At 34.7% G+C, this 11,175-nt stretch overlaps 1 long non-coding RNA gene across 2 annotated transcripts; it reads left to right on the forward strand.

The window, feature by feature from the left end:
• Positions 1 to 1,865: 1,865 nt before the first annotated feature.
• Positions 1,866 to 4,346, forward strand: LOC122029936. 2 transcript variants are annotated; one of them, XR_006125246.1, is made up of 4 exons: positions 1,866 to 2,430; positions 2,506 to 2,617; positions 2,932 to 2,997; positions 4,053 to 4,346. It is a non-coding gene; the product is annotated as an uncharacterized LOC122029936 (long non-coding RNA). The 2 variants fall into 2 exon arrangements; XR_006125245.1 differs by having other exon boundaries at positions 2,932 to 4,346.
• Positions 4,347 to 11,175: the final 6,829 nt, after the last annotated feature.

Here is an 11,175-nt window from a genome sequence, read left to right on the forward strand (position 1 = left end):
AGATATAAGGATCAGACACAATAAGACCTAACTTAACTCTGCTGACCACATCAAAACTATCCTGGGATACTTACAATCTCCCCATTTTTAATGTCCATCAACCCGAGTTAAAGTTAGGGTAAATAAAGACATGATTTTTTATTTTGTAAAATAAAATAACAATTAAAGTATGAATTTTGCAATAAAAAATTTATAATAAAAACCTCCCCTAAATTTAATCCCCTATATTATTCCTCTTTTGATTATATAAAAAATACTCCTAATTTAATTAGGAAAAAACTATTAGAAAAATATGAAAACTTTTTCTAGGGGTGTTTGAACCAAGTTTCAGTAAATTACTTTTTTATTGGAAATAATTTTCAAAAAGGTAATTTGTTAATCAATTAATTTGCTATTTTGACAAAAGTAAATTAAAATTATTTTTATGTATCAAAAAATTCTCTAAATTTTTGTCAAATTCAACCATAAACAATTTGATTTAGGATACAAATTTATAGATAAAACAAATATTAATTTTGACTGTAATTAATCTTTTTGACTGATAGAATTACTTTCAAAATTGAAAATTTAAAAGTAGGTTTTCATGTCTAAAAATTTGGCTAATTTTTCTCAATACTTAAAATATAACGGTAATCTTCCTAAAAATAAAAATTTAAAAAATTTAATTACATTTTTTGATAAAAAAATCGGTTAACTATCAAAATTTTTTGACCATAATTAATCTTTTTGACCGATAAAATTATTTTCAAAATTAAAATTTTAAAAGCAGTTTTTTATGTCTAAAAATTTGGCTAATTTTTCTCAATACTTAAAATATAATGGTAATCTCCCTAAAATTAAAAATTTTAAAAATTAAATTACTTTTTTTGATAAAAATTTCATAAAAAATCGGTTAACTATAAAATTTTTTTTGAAAATTGTATTCTAACGGAACATATGATTCACTATAATAAAAAAATTTGAAATTAAAAAAAAAGGATTTTCATACTATTTTTTCATCGTTGAAATTTATTTTTTCAATCAAGAATTTTTAAAAATGGTACAAAAGTCAAAAAATTTTGTTACTTGAAAAAAATCATCTTGTAGCAGAGTAAAAATTTTTAACCCAAATTGTGAACATTAATTATATAAAATAGTTTAATTTTGCAAGCAAAAAGTTCGACTACATTTATATTTGATGCATGCATAAAAAAACAATTTAAATTAAGTAGGATTTAGAATCCCAAAATAAGTTTTTATTTACTAGATTTATTAAAAATTATCATGAGATATATTTTCTATCTACTTTTATAATTTATTTTTTATTATTCCTAATATACAAATTAAGTCCATTATATTTTTTGAAATTAAAAAATTTTGAACATGCATTATTCTTTTCAAAGATTCTATTTGTTCTTTTAACTTAAAATTTTCCATTTGAACTTTGTCAAAAAAAAAATTTAATAGATATGCATTAGCTAATTTTATTTTCAAATCAATATTTTTCTTTTTCAATTTATTATTCTTAGACTTGAGTTTGCACATTGATTTAGACATTAACATTATACCAAAATATAACGGATTAGAAGATAGAAGACATACCTCACTTATAATATCTAGTCTGTAGCTAGATTCTCCTTCTTCATTGATGCTATTGTAAAATACCATAATCCAATAATAAGGTTTAATAGGCAAAAAGCTTTAACAGAATTTTTAAGAATTTTTAGAAATTTTCTGGGGATTTTTAGGAGTTCGTATGAGATAGTTTGCGAGGATGAATTAATAGGCACGAGAAATGCCTGTTTAGAAATATCGAATGATTGGAGTTGATTAGGGAAATAACCTAGGCTTTGATAAAAAGAAACTCTAAGTTTTTTTTATTTATTTCCTTATTCTACCCTACCTTTTCCTATTTCCCCTACCCATGCTCTTCTCCTCGCCGAACCTTCCTCCCCTCTTCTCCTCGCCGAATTCCTCTGCTCATCTCGTGCCGCCACCTTCGATCCTTCTCCTCTTATGTTCCGAGCCGCATGCCACGACCAACACCTCTCCTCTTCTCACTGTCGGCCGAGCTTCTTCCTCCCTCGGAGTCACCTTCGGCCAGGGAGAGGTTCTGTGCCCTAGCCTCTCCCTCGTGCAACGCCGAAGCCACCACTGTCCCACACTCGACGTCGTCTCCACCTCCTCTGCCCTATCACCGGCTGCCGACCCTTTCCTTGTGCCCTAGTGTCGGTCGTCTACTGTCCCTCTGCCCTAGCACCGGCAACCCTAGCTCGATCCATTCCACCTCGTGCCCTAGTTCCTGGTGCTGGCCCTCTTCAGCGCCGCCAACCATAGAGCTCCGACGCCGACAGCTACGAGCTTGATCGCCGACGCCGAGTTACCTTGGCCCTCTGCCCTAGCTTGGTTTCACCGATTCTTCCTTGTTGTTGATTGAGGTCTCGGTTGAAGGTAAGATTTGGGTTGGAATTTGGTTGTTGCTGGATTTGTTCTCTACACTTCTTGATCTCAAATTGATCCGACCAGTGGGAAAGATTCCAGCAGGGAGATTGTGCTCTGTGGGGGTGTTCTTGGTTCTGACATCAATTCCATCCAGCAGCTCACATTGTCCCTGCAACAACAGCGGCTGTGAATTGAGGTAAGGTGTAAGAATTCGATACAAATTGGTTAAGTATGATTTAGGTTTTATGGTAGTTAGGTGAAGCGTGAATTGTTACTAGAATTGATTTAGGTTTAGATTTAAATCTAATTGAATGGTGGATTGATTAGGGGTTTCCCTAAATTAGTTTTGAAGATTTTATTTAGCTATTTAAATTCATATGAAATTCGCTAAATAATATATATATATATATATATATATATATATATATATATATATATATATATATATATATATAGATATATATATATATATATATATATATATATATATATATATATATATTGATGCAGGACTCTGATTTGAGACGAGCATCTCGATGTCGGATTTAGCTTGATTGAATCTTCTATTTGAGGCAGGTACTTCTGACTTATCTCTTGATATAGTCATGTTAGATGTGCATAATAGTTTATTTCTAATGGTAATGATTATGTTTACATCTGCTTTGATATGCCACTATCTGTTTCCTGTTGTCTGCCTATATTCCTATCTGTATGTATTCCTACTTATATTTTCTTTGATTACCGCCATGTGTATCCCTGTTCATAGAAATAGTGACTTACATTGCTTACTGTGTAGTAGTCTTGTTGTTCGTCATATCTGATTTGTGTACTTAGGTTTTGATACCTAGCCCATCGTATGGTTTATTTCTTTCTAGTACATTTTATATTGAGGTGTATACTGTCTATATCCACATGTTTAGTGTCATGCACCATCTTTCATGATTGCATGCTAGCGATGGTCGGCTCCATTATTGTTGAGCGCATCGCCAGTTACATGGTCTACACACACAACCACTCATGAGTTAGTGGTACATCAGGCAGGGTGTGTGCAGTCTACTCTGTCAGGGCTCCGCTGGTCCGCTCCTGGGTAGTGATGACTGCAGCGTGTAGTGGACATGGATCCCTCCCCTATGATATAGGGAGATGAGAGCTTAGGCTCCCCCACTATGTTTGAGGTAGGAGGATAGGTGTACTCTGACAGCATCCTATCCACTCGGTCACTCAGTAGCAGTGATGGAAGAGTGCACAGTTGTCATAGCCCTACCCACTCGATCTCACCATCGCGTGTAAGATGGCCGACTGACGTCAGAGGTGACACATGTCATGTTTGCACCATATGCATAGATTGCATTTATTATTTGTGATTGCTGTATTTTGGATGCTGCATTTGTTTGGGTTGCATATGTTTGACATGCATACAGGTGATATTTTATATCTAGTCTGACGACCCTTATATTCAGATAGGAGGTCTTGGTGAGTACAATTTTCTTCAGTCTTTTCAGTTTGCATTTCCTAATTTTGTTCGGAAAACTGTACCATATGATGATTACTGCTAGTCATATCTTATTATGCATGTCTATATGGTATCTATTAAGTTCTTGAACTCACCCCGTTGATTATTCTTATTTCAGGTTGAAGCCATCAGGAGGTTCTAGCTGCTAGTCCCCTTGCCACAAGAATTTTCGCTTTGGTCTTTTGGTTTCTATTTATTTGTTTAGAGTTATGTTTTAGACTTGTTCTGGTTTTGGTACTCTAGATTTTGTGTGTCTTGTCTTTGAGTAATGTACTGGTTGGGTTTTGTTTGCTTGGTGATTGTATTTGGTATGTTTTGCTATGTCTTGCCGAACGGGCAGAAGAGGTAAGTTTAGATGATATTTTTGTTTTCTTTTGTTTTGTGTTGATAGCCGGAGGCTGTTTTATTATAACTGTGTGGATGGTTTTATTTTTGTTTGATATATATACCAGCCGTGTTGGTTGTTGAGTGTGAGCCCTGAGGGCTATGTATACTACCTGGGGCGTGACAACTATCTTCTGATGTAGCTCCCTTTTCATCAATTCTCTTCATTTGGTGACTCACTATTAATGCTAGTCTGATATATTCCTCCAATTCAAATTCTTCTAATGACTCGTCCCACGTTGCTTTGAGGTTCCTTTGTTTCTGCTTACTTGATCCTTTGCCTTTGTCTTTTAATTTCAGTCAGCTTTCTTTTATGTGTCCTTCCTTATCGCAGTTGTAGCATCATACTCTTCTCTTATTCCGTGGAAGCTTCTTAGCCCGAGACTTGTTGAATTTGTTAGTTTTAAAGAACTTTGAAAATATTCTTACCACGTAAGCTTTTTCATCTTCGTCAAGAGATGTGTCAGAATCCGATTCGACCTTTCTCGTGTTCAGGGTGACGTTGTTGTTTGGCTCCTTGTCCTTTCTTATGCCTATATATCTAGATTCATATAATTCAAAGGTAGAAAGTAAATTTTCTAAACTACTTACCTCGAGGTCCTTGGAAATGTAGTAGACATCTACTATCGAGGTCCATTCGGGCGTTCTCGAGAATGCATTTAAAACATACCTTATTGAATCTCTATTTGTTATCACTTCTCTGAGGTTGTTAAGTCCGGTAATCAGTGTCTTGATCTTCACATGTAGTTGAGCCATTGTTTCTCTCTTTTTCATCCAGAGGGTTGTCATTTGATTCCGGAGAAGATCCTATTTTGCTAGCTTAGCCTCCGAGGTCCCTTCGTACAACTCCAGGAACTTCTCCCAGAGTTCTTTGGCTGACTTATAGGCTCTGATTCAATTGACTTCTTAGGGTGGTAAAATGGTGAGCAGATACAACTCTGCTTTTCTGTTGGCCATGAAATCTGTTTGCTTTTTCTTGGTCTAGTGATTTTCTTCTTTTCGTCACTATTCTGATGGTTGGGTGCTACAAAACCATACTTGATAGTTAATAAAATATAAAAGTTAGTTTTAAAAAATATCTCCATTTTTCTTTTCTAATTGGAAAAATCCCCCTTAAAATTTGGTGGATGAATACTCGCTCTGACCATTTGTGCTTTAGACGATGGTTAATCCTTATGAAGCAACTTGGCTTTAATATCATTTGTTGGTCCCGATGAGGCTGGCTAGAGGGGGTGCATAGCCTATAAGTTAGAATTAAAATGCTTTCTCTTGCTTTCAAACTCCGTAAGGACACAATGTTAGATGAATTAAAATAATAAAATAAATTAAAAGATGAAGCAGAATTTACTTGGTTTGCAACTGAGGAGGTTGTTAATCTAAGGCGATGTAAAGATTCACTAAAGATCTCCTTTTGAAGAAGGCGAAGTAGCCTCTTAAAACGATAAAAGAAAAAACTTTAAAAAGTAAATATAATTCGAGTACAAAATATGTTATTTACAAGTGTTACGATTAACTCCTAGGACTGGGGCTCTATTTATAGCCTACTGGTTGAATTTATCTGTTGGCTGACGTGTCAGCTCAGGGCGCCTGGAGCAAGTTTGGGCGCCTGGAGCAGGTCCGAGCACCCATAGCGGTGCACCTTATCTTCTTCACAACGGCTCTTCAATGACGTGATGATAATATTTTATCCTCGCCCCGACACCTGGATTGGTTTGGGCACTTGGATTAGTGCTAACATGGACTCTGAGAGTTATCCTTGCCATAATGGTCCAAAGAGGCTCCTACATTGTACCAGGTTGGTCCTGGCACTTGGAGTCTAGGTGCTTGGATAAGTTAACTTCGTGTTTACTTGTTCGGCTGTTGCTCCGGTCACTTGGGTGATTCTCTGGCAATCTAGAGTTGAGCTCACCCGAATCCAACTCCGGCCTCCTCCTTGAGCAGTCTTTCGCTCCGACTTCTCGTCTCTCGGAAGCATTGTACGGATCCTTCTCATCCGCTAGTGTACTCTTCCATAGCACCTCATTAGTTAGATGCACTGAGCCCGTTGACTTGCTTTCAGTGTCATTCTTTTCGCTAGCTACATCTTCTGTTTGACTTCTTGTGTTCATAAGTTCCTGCACACTTAGAGACAAGGATAAGACACAACAAGACCTAACTTAATTCGATTGATCACATCAAAACTATCCCAAGGTACTTACAAAGATTTTTTGTTGACTAGCATCCGATCAACTTTAACCTGCTGGGATTTCATCATTGTCTAGCATCCAATCAACCTTGACCTGTTAGGACTTTCGTCATCACCAAGTGTCTAGTCCTCATGACTTTCTGTCTTGTGCCAACTTCATCTTGGACTTCCAACCGCTAAGTATTTAGTCAACTATGATCTACTTGGACTTTCTGTATCTTGTTAAGTATATGTTGGGAATACAATTAAAATCTCATATTGAAAATATATGGAAAAGATTATGAGTTTATAAGATGGAAGATGTCTTTATTGATATGAGGTCTTTTATGTAGAGCTAAAAAAAAAATCTATAAGAGTTTAGACCAAAAGTAGAAAATATCATATCCTTGTGAAAATATGTGAATTCTTGTGGTACTAACAAGTGATATTAGGGTCATAATCCAAATTGAGCCATGTGGGTTGAATAGTGGCCTAGTGGCCTTGAACTAAGGGGGGGTGGGGGGCGGGGGGGGGCTCCCAGATGAGTGAACTCTAAGCAGGTCAAGGGTGGCTGGATTCTTAGAGGAAATCCTAGGGGAGTGAACCCTAGGTGATGAAAAATCCAAGCAAGTGGAGTACATTAAAAGTCCCATATTGAAATATATGGAAAAGATCATGGATTTATAAGATGGAAGATATCTCCATTGGTACGAGTTATTTTGAATAGAACTCAAAAATAAATCCATAAGGACTTAGACTCAAAGTGGACAATATCATATAATTGTAGTGATATGTGAATTCTTTTGGTCTTAATAATATCAAATCAACATTAATCTACTCGACTGTTCGCTCAACTAAATCAACATGTTGATCAAATATCGAAACACTAACTCGAATAAACTCAAACTTAGTCAATCTGATCAATCTTGATAAGAGGTCAATTACACCAAATAAGAAAAATTGATTGCTAGTGGGAAAAAGGTATAAACTGCGTTCAACTAAAAGCTTTATAAAAGGGAGTTTTGATCTTTTGCTTACGATTTGTACTCAAAGGCTCGCTCATTCATTGCTTCCAAAGTAGAAGAAGAAGATATTGTGTTGAAAAGTTTTGTAATCTGTAATCAATACTATAAAGGTTTCTTCAACTCCAAATTTAATTATTATGGTAATAGAGCGTCAGGATTAGACTTTAGAATAATAACTTTAAAAAGGTTATGAACCAACTCACCGAGTAAAAAAATCTCAGTATTATGTTTGTACTTTAGATTTTACTTAGCAATACGAATCGAAAATATTCACCCTCATTTAGCACCAGTCCCAACACTAAAGTTTATCTCATAAATCAATTTCTTATCCCACTACTTAATTCCAAATGCCCTTTAAAAAGAATTTCATAACTGCACATTCCGCTTAATATTTAGTTGTCTTGTTTTATTTACTTACACACCTATTCCAAACATAAATTATACTATACTTTAATTCACAATAACTTTTAGTTTGTATAATGCTTACATATTTTGATAAAAAATATTTTTTAATATGTAATTTTTGATAAATCTGTTTTTTTTTTCTTTTTTATAGTAATAATACACATACTATTCCCATCCACTTCTTTATACTTTCTCGTCCGGCGAGAGGTCATGATAAATCTGTTTTTTTTAATATGTAATTCTTGATAAATCTGTTTTTTCTTGTTTTATAGTAATAATACAATCATCCACTTGTCTCTATACTTTCTCGTCCGGAGAGAGCTCTTGCTTGACCAGGGCACGGCAATTGAGGCAGCTCTTATCGACCACATCTGCCTCGGAGCGAAAGAACATCAAATAAAATCCGCTGATTGTGATTAAGCCAGCCATGAGCCACAGGGTGAAGGCGATCGGAAGCGGAATCTCAGCGGCCACCCGCCAAGTGAAGGCGAGAATTTGAGCGGTGGCGAGGAGCCAAACGAGGGCCTTGAGGCCTTCCTTCTTCCGAAGAGTGGCGTCGGGGCCGAGCCGCTCGAAGACCGTGAGGCAATGGAAGAGTAGCACAAGGTCGGCGTAGGAGAAGAGTGTGAAGGCCAAGGCGGAGGGTTGGTGCCGCGACCGGTAGGTGGATTCGGCGGTTGTGAACGTGAGAAGTAGGAAGGCGAGAAAATTGAAGAGCTTCGTCCTCCGGTTGCTGCTGCTGCTGCTTTGCTTGCTTTCTGTAAGCGCCCCCTTCTCCATTAGAAGTCGCTTAAAAGGAGTGACAGGGGATAGTGGGGGCAACAACTGCTTGATGCTTCCTCAATCTCCATTAACGATTTTATAGAGATGATTGATCCATTTCTAGGAAACTCCAACACACCTTCTTCAATCGACCAGTCAGCCACTTAACGCGTTGAAAAAAGAACGCGTACGGAAATAAAAAGTATTTACTTCTAAGGAAAATTTAAAAGAAAGGGGCATGCTAAATGACTACAAAGAATATTAAAAAAATGACTGCAAGAATAATTCTTTTTAATGTCTAAATAATATCATATTCTATGAGTCAATTATATTTTTAATATATTTTTATATTTAATTTTAAAAAATTATTTTTATATATTAATGGTTAATTATATTTTTAAAATAATATATATTGATTAAATTTATAGATTCATTTTTTAGCTAGATAGATTCTAACCATCTAGATTTATCATTCAAAGGGCACCAAAATTGATATACGTATTATATTTTATTAATTATCAAACGACCATGCACTTAATGATCTGTTATTTTTGTTCTATCTCCCCCGCTAACCTCCGTTGTCCAGACACCATTAAGGTATCCGAGTCCTTTTTTAAGAAATTCTAATTCAAAATTTTATTGTTCCGATTCACATCATCTTATCCTATATCTCACCCTCTCTCTCCATTGTATGACATTGATCTCCATCCATATCTCTTCGTGAAATTATAAACACAATGTAATCATGAACCTCTTTCTATAGTTTGGTGGGATAGTAATAGAGTAAGTAAAAAACGGGAGCATTGTCATAAGGTGTTCAAGAGATGACTTTGAAGGACAACTACATTGAAGAATAACGACGTTGAACGATAAATTTCAAGCAAGACTAAAGGTGCGCAACTATTTAGTTAAACAAAAAAAAATCGACTGAGTCGATGTATTTCAAAAATTCTATTAAGTCAATTTAGAAATTTAGTTTTTATTTTTAAAAATATTGGTTAATTCGGTTCGGTTTCGATTTCGGTTTACCGGTTAAAAAAATTAATTAACCGAAGTATTAAAAAAAATAAAATTTGAATTTTATTTTTTAGGATTTATATATAATTTATAATATTTGTTTAATATTTTATATTTAATATTATTTGTAATTTTTATTATTTTAAGGTTGAATTATGATTAAAAAAATCAAATTTCAATTATTAATTTTGTATATATATATTTTTTATTTTTTTAAAAAATAAATTAGATTAATTCAATGTTAACCAAAATAAATAATTTTTAATTTGGTTCAATTGATTCAATTTTAACAAAACTTCAATTCAGTTTGGTTAATCAAAATTAAATCGGTTAAATTGATTTTCGGTTAATTTATCTTTGTTATTGACTAAATTAATCAAATGCTCACCCCTAAGCAAGAATGAATTTGGTGAGAGAAGATAGATAAAGATTTAGTAATATATGTATCATATTTGCTATTGTTTGTAAAATTATTCTATAATGTAGAAAAAAAATTGTGTCCATAAATCATGTTTATGTTATCCATCAATGTGTTGGAAAGATTTATGAAACAATACCAGCAGTACAGTGTTCTTCATTACTTATTTAGGGCTCTCCGGAGGTGCTCCACTGTGATGCTAAATTTTAGCTAGATTGTGGTCCTGGTATTCAAGATATTAGACCCATTTTGGGTCTGATATGAGATCATAATAGGCCCTTTGTAGTCCTCATATCCGGATTTTAGGCTCACGTTGTTTGTTGATCAAAACTAAGGTTTGACACTATATTTACATTCTCCTCGCTCAACCCTTCACAGCGGTTGCAAGTTTACAAAAATTCAAATAGCCTAAGTCCATCAGTGGATTTTGGTTAAAATCCACTGATGGACCTAGATAAGTCTGATTGTACTCATTTCAAGTCTGGTGGATTTCTAAGGCTTCAAGGAGTCTAACGGTGTCCTTCATTGCTTATTTAGGGCTCTCCAGAGGTGCTTTAATGTTAGGATATGTTTCAGTAGAATGTCGGCCTTGTATGAGATCATATCAGGCCCACATTGGGTCTAATATGAGATTATATCAGGCCCTTTGTAGTTTTGATATCCCGATATCAAACCCACATTGTTCCTTGATCACAAACAATGTTTGACATCATATCTACCTTCTATTCGCTCATCTCTTCCTATTGATTGCGAGTTTACAGAAATATAAATACGCTAGGTATATCAATAGATTTCGATCAAAATCCACTAATCAATTTTGAAAATAAAGTATGTACACCAAATCATCGTTGCTTGCTTTTTAAATTACAACACCACTTATTCTGACATTATAACTTTGCTAACTTAGTTTATAATTTATTTTTTTGAAGAAATTCTCTCTGAGATATGGAATATGCTTGATGTAAATTCTATCATGGGACAGAGATCTAATGTAGTAAAAGTATCTAGAACTAATATTCCATCTTTTTTTTGAGTATACTGGTGTGGGGGAACACAAATAAAATAC

The sequence above is a fragment of the Zingiber officinale genome, chromosome 10B (genome assembly GCF_018446385.1).
Source record: "Zingiber officinale cultivar Zhangliang chromosome 10B, Zo_v1.1, whole genome shotgun sequence".
NCBI lineage: Eukaryota > Viridiplantae > Streptophyta > Magnoliopsida > Zingiberales > Zingiberaceae > Zingiber > Zingiber officinale.